The sequence below is a fragment of the Vulpes vulpes genome, chromosome 7 (genome assembly GCF_048418805.1).
Source record: "Vulpes vulpes isolate BD-2025 chromosome 7, VulVul3, whole genome shotgun sequence".
Taxonomy (NCBI): domain Eukaryota; kingdom Metazoa; phylum Chordata; class Mammalia; order Carnivora; family Canidae; genus Vulpes; species Vulpes vulpes.
Window position 1 is genome coordinate 113,970,758 of NC_132786.1, and position 14,258 is coordinate 113,985,015.

Below are 14,258 nucleotides of genomic sequence, written 5' to 3' on the forward strand. Positions count from 1 at the left end.
TAAACACTGACCTAAATAAAACTGAGTAAAAAAATCATAATGAATCTTTTGAACATGTCCACAAACACATACTAAATAGTAATTCTTCAAGTAGAGCAAAAATGATATGCTTGTGTTCCCATTCTCTCATCTATTTGAATTAACTACAATATGAAAAAGCTCTCATCAGCCCCATTATGATTTTATTTAGTCTAGTCTACATTTCATCACCATGCTTTTCTTTTGATCGCTGCTATAGCTATTTAACATTGTTTTTTTCAGGACTATACACCTATAAAAGTCATCATCAGGCAAAATAGGACGGTACAATTTAATAAAATGAAAAACTCCTTTATTAGTCTCCCAAGAAAATAAAAACTAGTCATTGTTACTAAATTGTATTTTAAAAATAAGATAGTATTTGAGTACAGAAGAATTAAAAATGTGATTATTAGGATAAAGAGCAAATGATTCTCACTGTGTCATCCTTTAGTAATTGGACCAGTATTAGCAGCTAGTGGTATCAAACAGGTTCTGACAGTTGATTAGTGAATTGAGGTATTTCTAGGTAATGAGGAATAGAATAATGACACTCACTCCTATATTATACATACATTTTCTTGGCGAACTATCCTTTGGCTATGTCTGCAGAATAATGGGATAAATGGAAACAGATCAAAATACTATACAGTGAATAATTTATTAGAGTCTTTTGAGAATTGATTCCTTTTTTCTCTGCGTATATGCACAAATAAAAAATTACTGACCTTATTTCTAGTGCCAACTTTCATCATAAGCTTTCTGGCAAGTGCTGGCAAGATGGTCTCATCTTGTGAGAGAATATAAAGATTAGTTTCTCTTCTAACCCAACCATACCAAAAAAATTATTACACAATGGTGAGAGAGAGGATGGAGGACATCAAGTCTAGAAAAGCAGTGTATAGAGTTTTGCTCGGAAGAACTACAGAGAAGTTGGTGGTGGGGCGGGGGGGGGGTAGTGAGGTTAAAAGGTTTCCCTATAGAGTGGCAAGAATTAATTGAACAGACATCTGAATAATACCAGGTGCTGACATGGAATGAAGCAATGTCTTCAAAGGTCTTAGGAAAAAGTGGTTTGAAACTTAGAACTCCATAACCAGATAAAATTTGATTAAAAGAAGGTGAGAAAAAAATGAAGCCATTTTAATAATGCAAGAACTCAAAGATTATTACCCACATATCCTTTATGGATTAAATATTGATTTTTGCTTTAAATTACAATGTTCAAGAAAGGGTACAACACAGGAAACAAGACAGCGGCAACTGAGTATTTATCTTCACATAGGAATATAGAGAGCTGGAAAGAAATCGAGAGGCTACATTAGAATTTGACGGTTGGGAATTTCTCAATTTGGAAAATATGAATTTTGTTTCTTTCATGGATCTAATTACTTAATTTGCAGTTAAGTTGTTTACATAATCGTAAGTGTTTTGCAATCAATCTATAAACAGTATACAAAATATTTAATTATTTTTATAGGAATTATGTAAAATGTACCTTACATATTGGGAAATGGAAAAGGAAAGAAAGGCAAGGTGGAAGACAAGGTTAGTGTATTAATTCTATCCTCTTTCATGGTAGGTCATCAATTGATTCTTGAAAGTTGATAAAGAGTAGTGATTTAAGCATATATCACTTGCAATTTTAATGACCAGCATGAGAAAAGTTGCTAACATCATTTCTGAGATGTAGCACCGAGAGGCTGGGGAACACTTACTTGCATTTTACATGAACCTCTGATGCTTGAGTTTCTGTTTGTGGATGCATTTTTTCCTACGTTAGTATAAACTTAGAAAAAAAACCCAAACCCTCGTCCATCTATTAGGATGCCTGCATCTAATAGAAAACCCCTATAATGAAATCTACCCAAGTCATAAGATGTTTCTCTTTTCTAACAGAGTCTGAAGGTCAGGCAGCTCCAGGATTTGCCAGGAATCTGGCTTTGCTTTGTAGCTGTCTTCCTCTGATCTCTGTGTTGGCTTCATTATGATGGCTATTATGAGCAATGAAACCTTCTCTGGAAGCCCTTCAAAGAACTTTCCCTCCCATCTTATTGACCACAAATGTTTCCTGCAGTTACATACCCACAGCTAGACCAATCACTAATGGGGGGAATACGACCACCATCATTGGTATTGGCCAATCAAGACCACACTCTGGGGCTGGGGCTATTCTCCCCTACAAGTCATGGTCTCCTGGAGAAGTATTGACACCTGAAGAAAAAAAAGCAGTGCTCTATTAGGAATTGGAAGGATGGAGGGGAAGGATGTGCATGCTATGAATAGTTGAATACTACAAAAAAAAAAAAAAGACTTCAGTGGTCTTGAACATTTTACTTCCTTTATGATTTATTCCTTACTGTTAGACATTTTAATAGAGGAGTGGGCTCTTCTCTTTGTATCCCCAAATGGTGCCCAAGTTTTTGAGTTAGGAACCAACGTCACTTTAAATACTGTAGAATCTTGGCACTGGTAGGTTTAACATTTATGCTTCCAACTACTTGGAACAGACCCCAGAGTTCCATAATATAGTAATCTGTGATTTTTCTAAAGTACAAAATTGAACTCTTTGCCTTACTAGTCTACTATTCATTTAGGTAGAAAGCATGCCTAGCCGCCTAATTTAACATCTGTGTATCAAAATATCCCTAGTTTGTATTTGCCATTATGTAGGCATTTTAAGAGGGAAATTGTTTCCTACACGGTGTTCACTAAATTAGAGATCCAAGTCCCTTTCATCAGTGTCAAGTTTATTTATTGTATTCTACCTCTTTTGTGGTTTTGTTTCTTTTCTTCTTTCTTTCTTCTTTCTTTCTTTCTTTCTTTCTTTCTTTCTTTCTTTCTTCCTTCCTTCCTTCCTTCCTTCCTTCCTTCCTTCCTTCCTTCCTTTCTTCTTTTCTTTCTTTCTCCTTCCTTTCTTTCTTTCTTTCTTTTTCTTTCTTTCTTTCTTTCTTTCTTTCTTTCTTTCTTTCTTTCTTTCTTTCTTTCTCCCTTCCTTCCTTCCTTCCTTCCTTCCTTCCTTCCTTCCTTCCTTTCTCTCTCTCTCTCTCTCTCTCTCTCTTTCTTTCTTGACGATGGTTGCTACCATGGCACACTTACCTGGTCCTATCTTTTGCCACTTGCCTCTCTGTTCCTGCCTCAGTCAAACCCCATTTTCCTTCATTTATTTGAATACTGGCTTTGAATTTTTATCCACTGGCCCTTAGGGAGTCAAATCGACATCTGGATTATTTCCCTTAATCTTGGTCCTACCAACTCACTGTTTTCATCTCTTCTACCACCAGCCTATGCTGCTGAGGCCATGAGGCGGCAAGGATGCCTCATGGTAACATCTCTTCTGGGGTGGGACACATTATGTAATTATCACTCACTAAATTAGCAGTTTATTTTATTTTTTAAGATTTTATTTATTTATTCATGAGAGACACAGAGAAAAAGGCAGAGCCACAGGCAAGGAGAGAAGCAGGCTCTCAGAGGGGAGCTTGTTGTGGGACTTGATCCCAGGACCCTGGGATCATGACCTGAGCCAAAGGCAGACACTCAACCACTGAGCCACCCAGGTACCCTAAATTAGCAATTTAAATCAATATTGCAAGCACTTTCAACTATTCAATATTTTAAACTTAATTTCCTATTTTTTAAATATAATATTGCATAATAATCACTTGAAGTATTACATGATTCATTACATATATTAAGGAAAAGTCATTAAAATAAAATTCTCTGCTGAGAGTTCACAATTGACTTTTAGGTACGACTAAATGTGTTAACATGTAGATGATTGAAAGAGCCACAGCATTTTGTTGTTTAATCTTAGTATTTTCTATATTTACATAGAGAAAAACATTTCTTTGCTTTCAGGGAAGGTTATGATCCATTTATCACTGTTTCTTTTTCTATGTAGGTAGAGGTGTATATTAGAGTTGGTTAGTCTACACTGCAATAATGTAGTAGTCACATTCATTTTCTTAAATATTAGCAAACTAAAATATGTCTAATGATTTTATTAGGAATATTATATATCCATAAAAGGAATAGTGCTAAACTAGCTTTTTTGCAAAGTGTGTTATATGTGTGTTTAATGAAAATAAGAATTCTAGAATGAAGTATGGGAAACACTGGATTATGAAAGTTTTTATTATCCTAAGACTTCTCAAAGTCATTAATATGCTAATTTATGTTGGATATCTCCAAGAAGCAGATATAGTTTGAGGCATTTCTAAAATCTATGGCAAGGGGCGCCTGGGTGGCTCAGTTGGTTGAACGTCTGCCTTAGGCTTGGGTCATGGTCTCAGGGTCCTTGGATCTATCCCTGCATTGGGCCCCTTGCTTGGCAGGGAGTCTGCTTCTCCCTCTGCCCCTCCTCCTGCTTGTGTCTCTTTCTTTCTGTCTCAAATGGATAAATACAATCTTTAAAATAAAAAATAAAACCTATGACAAGAAACCCTTTTTCAATGAGCAGCTTTCTGGACTAGTTAAGTAAAACTGATACTCTTTGGAAACTTTGGACTAAATATTTCTTTAAATCTAATTAAAGAACAAATATTTGTAGAAAAGGTAAACTTCTAAAAGCTTTACCCTAAAGCTTTCCGCGAACAAGTGTTAGGACTAATGTCCCCACAAAGCTATTGTGGGTATAGAAAGAATTTATTAGAAGAGTGATGTGAAGAGACCTATAAAGTGCAGAGTTAAAAGTGCAGAGTACATGTGTATGGTGTTACCTTGCTTTTCTTTGTTGTGGATATTGAGAAGCTCCAGATTAAAGTTGGATGTTGGTCATCAAGCTAGAATACCTGTGATTATGGCAATGTATCTCTAAAGGAGTAAGGGCCCAAAAGTCCTTCTTTTCTTATTCCCAGAGTGCCCTTTGACTTCTATATATGTTTGCCACCTGGAAAATGACATAAAAAATGAATATAGAAAGCCTGTATTGGGGAAATTAGAAAATTCACCCACATGGGAAAAAAATGCAAAGGTAAAAGCATCCATATTCATTTATAGCTGATCTTCTTTCTTTACTGAGAAAACAGAAGTAATCTGAAAAGAACTTTCCAAGTTTCCCACCATCCCTCTATAGCACAAACTCTACCTTCTGTACCTTTGCATGAACCTGTTACCATCAAGAAACTTCATGTTCCCACTGAAAGCAAACCCTTCCACTGTGCACTGGATCATGTCACTCAGGACATTCAATACATTGCTCCAGAAATTCTTCCTTCTTATAAAGATTTTGCTTCCCATTCAGTTATTCCCATTTTAAACTTATTGTTATTCTTTCCATATTAAAAGCAAATTCTTCTCTTGACTCCACTTTGCCAACCAATTGCTGTCTCATATGTCTACTTCTGTGGAGAAGTTTTGCTACATCACTCTGCCAGCACTTTTTTTGTCAGGGTTCTCTTTTCCTTGAGCTCACTTTGAAAAATCAATGTCAAATCACACATTGATCATTTCTCTTGATTTTTCTTCTCCCTCACTGGTTGCTCCCTTGTTGATTCTTCTTGTTCTTTTCATCTTCTTAGTCCTGGTTCTTTTCTCCCTTCCACTTCTTTCTTTTTCTTTTCTCGTTCCTCTTCTTCCTTTTCCTTCTCCTTTCCTTTCCTCTGTTGTCTTCTGATTATACTTACTCCCTATGTGTCCTCTTTTCGTGGTTTTAAAACTGTCAATATACCTGCCATTTCCAAATTTCTACCTCCAACCCAGATCTCTCCTAAATTCCATACTCATATATTCAGCTATCTAAAGTACAGCTCCTGCCAACACCTCCAAAATACAATTTGTGATATTCCAACTGAAATCTGTTCTGCCTCAGCCAATTGCATATCCATCCTTCTGGCTACTTAGGTTGAAACCTTGGAGTGATTCTTGATTTCTTTCATGCTTTTGCACTCTCACCCAATAGTTAGTCTTACTGGCTATATCATCAAAATATTTCCAGAATCCCACAACTTCCTATCACCCCCAATGCAAATATCATTATCATTTCATACAGATTGAGTAAAGATAAATTTCCATCCTTTACTTCCAATAGTCTGTTATCAAAGCAGCAACTAGGATTATTCTCTTAAGGTAAATCAGAGCCTATTATTTCTCTACCAAAACCTTTTTATTCCCTTCTCATTCACAATAAAAGCTACATTCTTTATAATAGTCTACAAAGTCCTATATAATCACCGCCCCCCCTCCCCTTCAACTCACTAATTTTATCCCTTTGTTCTCTCTGTTCCTGCCAGATTGGACTTTTTACTCCTTCAGGAACATGCCAGGCATGCTCCTTCTTCAGGGCTTTTGCACTAGCTGTTTCCTCTAGTTTGGGCCACTCTTCTACATAGGGCCAGCCCTTCCACCTTCTTCCAGTCTTAGCTCAAATATTACTTGATCAGTGGATTTCCTGGGCCATCTTATTTAATACCATACCATGCACACCCTCCTCTGCACTCCTTATCTCTTTCATCGCCATTTTTTCCCCACAGCACTTATTTGCTTACTTAGTATGTTATCTGTTTCCTCTTGATAGAAATTCCATTAGAATGCCAATCTCTGTTTTGTTCACTGATGTGTCTTAAGTGCCTAGATCTATGACTACCATAGAGTGAATACTTGATAAATAGTGAATGAATGAATGAATTTGACATCTTACTCAATGCACATATCTCAGCAATTTGACTTTTGGAAACATTACAGAATCCTTCATCTCATAAAAGATTAAGCTGAATAGAGCTATTTTGACTACCGTAACTAAGAGTGACATCTGTTCATAAATATATTGGGAATCTGACATAGTCATCCAGCATTTTTTTTATTCTAAGTAACACCTCTTTTGCTATTAATTTTTCTCATTCTTTTTGTCAGACATTTTAGTGTTAGAAAATAATTTTCTGTTCATCTACCATGTCCAAACTGTCAGAGATACTATCTTATGAGAAATTATTCTTGAAAGAAGACAAAATCAGTTTATATACGGATCCTGGTGATCTTTAGATACTCAGAAAACTAGTATACTGCCCCTCAATTATAAGAAGATCAAAGGGGGAGTTTAGAAAAACTTTTTTTGAGTTAAGAAGTTAAAGTCAAGTGTTAACTTTTTAGATAGATCTTCTTTCCTGAATGGGGTTGTGGCGCTTATCTTTTAGAAACCTTAAAAGAATACTCTTTCTCCCAACCCCTTTGAGCTGTGTGTCTCGGCACAGGCACCTAAACATATAATTTAAATTTCATTTTACAGCCACAATAAATGGTGTACTGACAATTTCCCCTATTTGATAATCATAAACAAAAGAATTTTGCCTTTCTCAACACTTGTAGAATATTTTCAAATTGATCACAAGGTATCCCAAAGAAATCTCAGTGAATTCATGTTTAGATTATAAAGTATCTTTTCCCTGGGACTGCTAACAGAAAGACTGACATGAACCTGATTTTGCCAAGAGCTATTTCATGGTAGCTACAGAGGATTTCAGGGCCATTTAGCTCTGGATCCAGCTATGCCTGAAGCTAGTACTCCTCTTGGACTCCTTAGTTATAAAAGGCCAAAGATGACTTCTTTTTGTGTAAGACAGTCTGATTGAATTCTTGCAATTGTCGCTCAAATAAACCCTCCATCAGGTGTTTGAATTCTAGTCGAATTCTAGCACTTGTCACTCAAATAAAACCTCCATCGGCAAGGAATCACATTGGGTTGCCCCATAAAAGGAAGGGAGGGATCCCTGGGTGGCACAGCTGTTTGGCGCCTGCCTTTGGCCCAGGGCGCTATCCTGGAGACCCGGGATCGAGTCCCACGTCAGGCTCCCGGCGCATGGAGCCTGCTTCTCCCTCTGCCCGTGTCTCTGCCTCTCTCTCTCTCTGTGTGACTATCATAAATAAATAAAAAAATTAAAAAAAAAAAAAAGGAAGGGAGAGGACAGGAACACCAGGGTAGGTAATGCTTCAGTAAGAAGATGACTATGTGCTGGCCTGGTGAGAGAGTGATCCCCTGAGAATGGGAGGAAGTAGGGGTGGCAAGTTAAATGGCAGAGCTTCCCCTCCCATTTAGCTTCCCTGGAAGACTCCACGGAGACAGTACATGCAGGTCTATGAGTGCCTCAGCCTTAATAGCAGTAATGTGTTGCCCCTATTATCAATCCTGTTGTCAGTGTAGACTTCAGGGCTTCCCAAAAATTGTGCTGGATCATAAGGTTTTCCAGTTGCTGTAAAATAGCCTCAATATGCTATGAAATATTTTCATCTCCACTGTGATGTAAAAAGAGGTTGGGAAGCTCCCACAGAGGATTGCCACATGGAGCTACTATCACAGTGTCTGCAGTAGATAGAGTAATGGCCCTCCAAAGATGTCCATGTTAACCCCAGAATCTGAGTATGTTCAGGTACAGGGCAAGGGGGAATTAAATTTGCAAATGGAATTAAGATCATTAATCAGCTAACTGTAACATTACAAGATTGTCCGGGACTATCCAGGAGGGATAGGCTCACAAGGGTCCTTAAATGGGAAAGAGAACGCAGAAGAGTCAGATTTGAGAAATGGTATCCTGAGAAAGACTTAATTTTGCTGGCTTTGAAGATGGCAACAGGGGCCATTAACCAAGGAATGAGGGCAGCCTCTAGAAGCTGGAATGGAATGAGAAAATAGGTTCTCCCTCCGAGCTTCCAGAATGGAATACAGGTCTGCCAAACTTTGATTTGAACCCACTGAGACCCATTTCAGATTTCTGAGCTTTAGAACTATAATAAATTTGTGTTGTTTTTTAAGCCACTAGGTTTGTGGTAATTTGTTTCAGCTGCCATAGAAAACTAACACAGTGTGTCATAGAGGACAGAGGTTCAGTTCTTACTGGCCAAGTCAGGCAGCACAAGGTGAAGGATGCTGACAGGTGTGGACTCAAGGGCAGGACTGCTCCATTTTGCTGTCCCTTCTTAGCCCAGGATTCCCGGACATTTCTCAGAGGGGAGCAGGGTACATCAATAATGATGATTTTGACTCTCTCATCAACGGGAAGGGAAGGGATCCAAACCAGATTTAATTTTATCTGGAAAATTAGGTGGTCGCATCAGAGTATCATGAAACAAACTTGTACCCAAAAATATTCCATGCCAATTATATAACACTGATTCTAAATTTTGTTATTCTTTTGAAGTCACTTTTTCAAGTCTTCACAACTCTATCTGTAACCCCTCCCCACCCCCTCACCCCCCACTGTCCTTTTCCTGGAGGATTTCTATTGTTTGAAGTTTATATATTTCTCCCATTTGCCATTATCCTCACCAGCAATAGCACTACTCCCCCTTTGTTGATAATCCCCACTAAACTTTCCAGATCTCTTTTTCAACTTGCATCTACTTTCTTCAGCAATACCCAAGTAACTATAGTCCCATCTCTTCTATTCTTGGCCATGTCTCCTACTTCCATGAAAGACATTAGGCCCTCCTCACTCCTTCCGTTCTTATCTCTGAAGACATCCTGTTGTCCTTTTATCTTAAAGGTACTGATTGTCATGAATGAACATGAATTTATCCTCCCTTGGGGTTCTAACTTTTTTTTTTTTAAACTCTGCTGGTTGCCGTTTGTTGAAAGCTTTCTTTTTATTCCATTCTCTGATTTTATTTTCTTCTGACTTTTTTTTTCTTTTGACTACTTTTCTACTGAATTCTAAACACATTTAAAAAAATAATCATTTGTCTATCAACTGTGCCAAATTTTTAATTAGAAGTTGACTTGCAGAAGTTTCTGCAGCTTCTGCTGTGTAATAAAAACATGGAGGAATTCAATTCAATTTCATTTCTTATGGAAGCATACCACTAATTGGACTAATAAATTTTTATTATTGGTGGTACTTGGTCACATTTTTGCCAGACTGATATTTCCCCCCAACTACTCTGAGTAGTGATAGGAAGGTATAGATTACACCCCCCAGGCCTTTAATTTTACTTGTGGACTGTGTCTTGGATAGTCAGATGCTAATTTTCATATATCTTGAAGAACTTTCCACATTACACTACAGCATAAAGAGTGACTTTGCCATTCTTTCTTATATAAATCACTTGGTATATATTGGTTGAATTGCAGTTTCAGACATATTGTTTGTTTTAATTAGGTGGATAAAAATATATATTGCCCAAAGGTGAAAAGACTTTTTTCTTTTTTTTTTTTTTTTGACTTTTTTCAAAATGGTCAGATTCTTCACTTTTTCCATTATTACTGGTAAAGAAGAAAAGATTACCTTTATTCTATTTAGCCTACTCCCTGAGGGACACATTTTTTTTTTCGTTGAGTTTCACTGATGCATTAGCATCTGTGACACAGCAGAAGCTGGGACATTACAAATGTCTGTAATTGTTTGCATTGCTGTAGGGCATATAATGTTAATATCTATTACTGGACTAAATGAATGAATTAAGTAGCCAGAAACAAATATGATTGTCAAGCATGATTTAGTTGGCTTATAGCTTTAGAACAGCTGCCAAATTTAATATGGAGGGTGGAAGAGAGTTTCATAAATTTGCAACCAACATTTGCAGTGTTGGACACCTCTGCTTCTCCACTAGATGGAGGCCTTGCTTTGCTTTAAAGCTTGTGGACAGCCCAGATGCCACAGCATGCCTTAAAATGAATGGCATTCTATGGGGGTTTTCCTTTTCATTCTGTGTTCCGTTGCTCTTTCTATTGTTAGCCATCAATTGTCCATTGTGCATGCTTTTGTCCTTTGGAGTGGGCCATAAAAGAAAGAGGATCAAGTCAGAAGTGGGGACAGTAGGGAAGTCGGGGGGTAGAGCCCGTTCTAAGTGCAAAGCTCCACTGTGAGGAAGGCTGATGTGTGTTCCTTTAATTCCTCTATTTACCCCATCATATCAACACCCCCTTTGCCCCCTGCTCTTGGATACATAGGATATGCCTATGGCATTTCTGATCTATATTAAGACATACCTTCTCAGTGTCCCATTTCCTCATTTGGATTCATATGCATATTTGGTTCATCTGATAACACTGTACTCATTGAACAGTTTTTATGCATTGGGCTTCCCCACTGCACATTTTCTGGCCTCAAGGGTGGGTCCTGCAGATGGAGGAAGGAGGAAGGGAGTAAAACTGGATAAAGTTTTAGTATTAAATTTGGTCAGATATTCTGTTGCCCAAAATACTTAGAGGGCTTAAATTTTTAATACGATAAAACATACAGAATAGAAAGTTTACCATTTTAACCATTTTTTAAGTGTATAGTTTACTGGCATTATGTACATTCACATTGTCTTGCAACCATCACCACTATCCATTTGCAGAACTTTTTCTTCCTCTAAACTGAAACTCTGTACCCACAATAACTACCCATTCCTCCTTGGCCTCAGCCTGTTGTAACCCCTATTCTACTTTCTATCTCTGCAAATTTGACTATTCTAGGTATACTAAATATAACTGGAATCATACAATATTTGTCCCTTTGTGATTGACTTATTTTACTTAGCATAACATACTCAAGGTTCATCCATGTTGTAGCATGTGTCAGGATTTCTTCCTTTTTAAGGTTGAATAATATTCCATTGTATGTATGTACCACATTTCATTTATCCCTTTAACTGCTGATGGACACTTGGGTTGCTTCCACCTTTTGGCTGTTGTGAATAATGCTGCTTTGAACATTGGCCTACAGGTATTTGAGTTCCTGTTGTTTCTTTTTTTTTTTTTTTTAGATTTTATTTATTTATTCATGAGCGACACAGAGAGAGAGGCAGAGATACAGGCAGAGGGGAAAGTAGGCTCCCTGCAAAGAGCCTGATGTGGGACTCGATCAACCACTGAGTCACCCAGGTGCCTTGAGTTCTTGTTTTTAATTCTTTTGGATATACACCTAGGATTGGAATTGCTGGATTATGTCGATTCTGTTTAACTTTTTGTGTAACTGCTAAACTATTTTTCTTAGCAGCTGCACCGTTTTACATTCCCACCAGCAAAGCACTTTCTCACATCCTCACCAACACTTTGGAGGACATTTTTTATTACCTGTATGGACTTATCTACAGACCTGCCCAGGATTTCCTTCAAGGACACAGAAGAGGAAGCTGTGAGAGCCAGTGGAAGAGTGGAAGGGAGTACTGATAGCCATTTTCTGCTTGCACTCTATGCCCAACGAGGTCCAGTTTGTCCAACAAACTAGAAGCAGTCGGATAGCAGTGGCTGTTAGGAAGTGGCTAAAGCTGGTCCAATTTCCTTAGTCAATGATATCCTAAAGTAAATAGCAGGTTTTCCTTGTTAAGAAGAGCTAGGAGGGCCTAGAGCTCTGGGTCATCTTCTACCTCTTTTTTTCTTTCATACCTACAGGTAGAAAAAGTGAATAAAGTCAAGGCCTGCAAGTAAGTTCTTTATTTTGTATAGATTTGTTCCGTCCATTCTTCTCAAAAATCAAGATTAAAAAATTTAGAGATCCAGGGATGCCTGGGTGGCTCATTGAGCGTCTGCCTTCAGCTCAGGTCATGATTCCTGGATCCTGGAATCGAGTCCCACCTCGGCCTCCCTGTGAGGAACCTGCTTTTCCCTCTGCTTCTATTTGCTTGCCTATGTCTCTGCCTCTCTCTATGTCTCTAATGAACACATAAATAAATCTTTAAAAATGTTTTTAGAGCTCCAGAGATAGATTCTTACAAATCAGAAACTGTCAACTCTCTTTTTTAATTACAGTGTTTATCTCCCCTAGTTTTTTTTCATATGGCTGGTTTTGAGGTCAGAACGAAGACTACTAAAATCTGCAACTTAAATATTCATGGTTTCTTTCCTTCTTGTTGTCCAAATTTGTCCTCCTTGAAGTTTCCTGCAGAATACATGGTGGAATCGAGGTGCCATCTCCTATTTCCCCAGCTTTCTCAGTGCTGGAAATTGGTTCTAATTTCATCCTTTTTATGAACTTACTAATTTGTTCATAAAATGTCTTCATAACCTTGTACAGTCATGGCCTACAGTTAAGCAATTAAAGATAGATAGAAATGAGCATTTTGGGGCTGATAGTGAATGAAAGAAGTAGCTAAGGGCCTGAGGTGAAACTGAGGCTCCCCCACCCAGGATTAAGCAGCAATATTAATTGATAATCCCTAACAGTTATCCTCAGCACTTAGTGAGCATTAATTAAACCCCACAACACTCTGTGTGAGGCAGATATTGTTATCACTGTTTTTACAGATGAGAAAACTGTCTTAAAAAAACTAAGAAACCAATTGCTGAAAGAGTATCTGCCTAAGCCTTTCACTTTCACAGTCCTGTAAGTGGGGGAAAAAATGGGGACAAACAAATTCTCTTCCTCCACCTTCCTTCCCTGAACTAAAAAGCTGCTTGGAATTTCAAGGACATTTTGAAACAACATTACTTTTATTTTACTTTTTTCCCTTTTTGCCCAGGTCTTTGAAGAATTTAGAAATCAAGAAAAATCTATTCCTGTAATTAAAATGTGAAAGCGAAAGCTATTTGTAGCAGAAAAACATCCCATTAATGTGATTTCCTTGTGGTGGATTGACAAGTTCAAAGCAGGAATGTATGTTGCCATGGGCACCAGATTCTATTTGCTCTGCTGGTTCATTTTGCTTAGCTGCTGAAGGAAGAGGGTAGCATTCAGCTAGAAATCATGGAGCATTGTTAGGATAGATTTGTAATTTTTATGTAACACCTTCTCTTTATAGATCTGTACAGATCATAGCAGCAAACGGTTTACAGTCACTTTAGGGGCAGAGTTTCCAGAATCTTCCAGGGATATAGACTTTGGAAGGGGTGTGGGGGCGTTGCCTTTTTTCCCTTCTCAAACGTCTCATCCATAACCGGCTGTAAATAAATATTTGTCTAAAAGATGGGGGATGGATGGATGGATGGAGGACTTATTATCAGGCACCTGCTGCCCGAGTTAGACTTTGGGTTTACAGGGAGCGACGTTGGGGAAGAAAGGGAAGGGGAAAAGAGGAATGTCAGGAGAAAGAAGCAAGCAGACATTCTGGAGTGGTCTGCAGTCACTCAGACACAGGAGCAGAATCAAGCTGTCCTGTAGTGACAGAGACAACAATGAATGAGTGAGAGCCTTGTGCTACTTTCCTAAGGCCACTGAAGTTAAATACACAACAAGCTGTTAATGTTGATTGGCCTGATGATGGTCCCAGCATCCTCTCTCTTCCTTCCCTGGGCTTCTAAGGTCTGGGAGCAAGTGAGAAATGGTGAGGGTGGGGGTGGAAACTCTCCCTCTCTAGAGGGACAGGAGTGGTTCCCTGGCATTGAACCA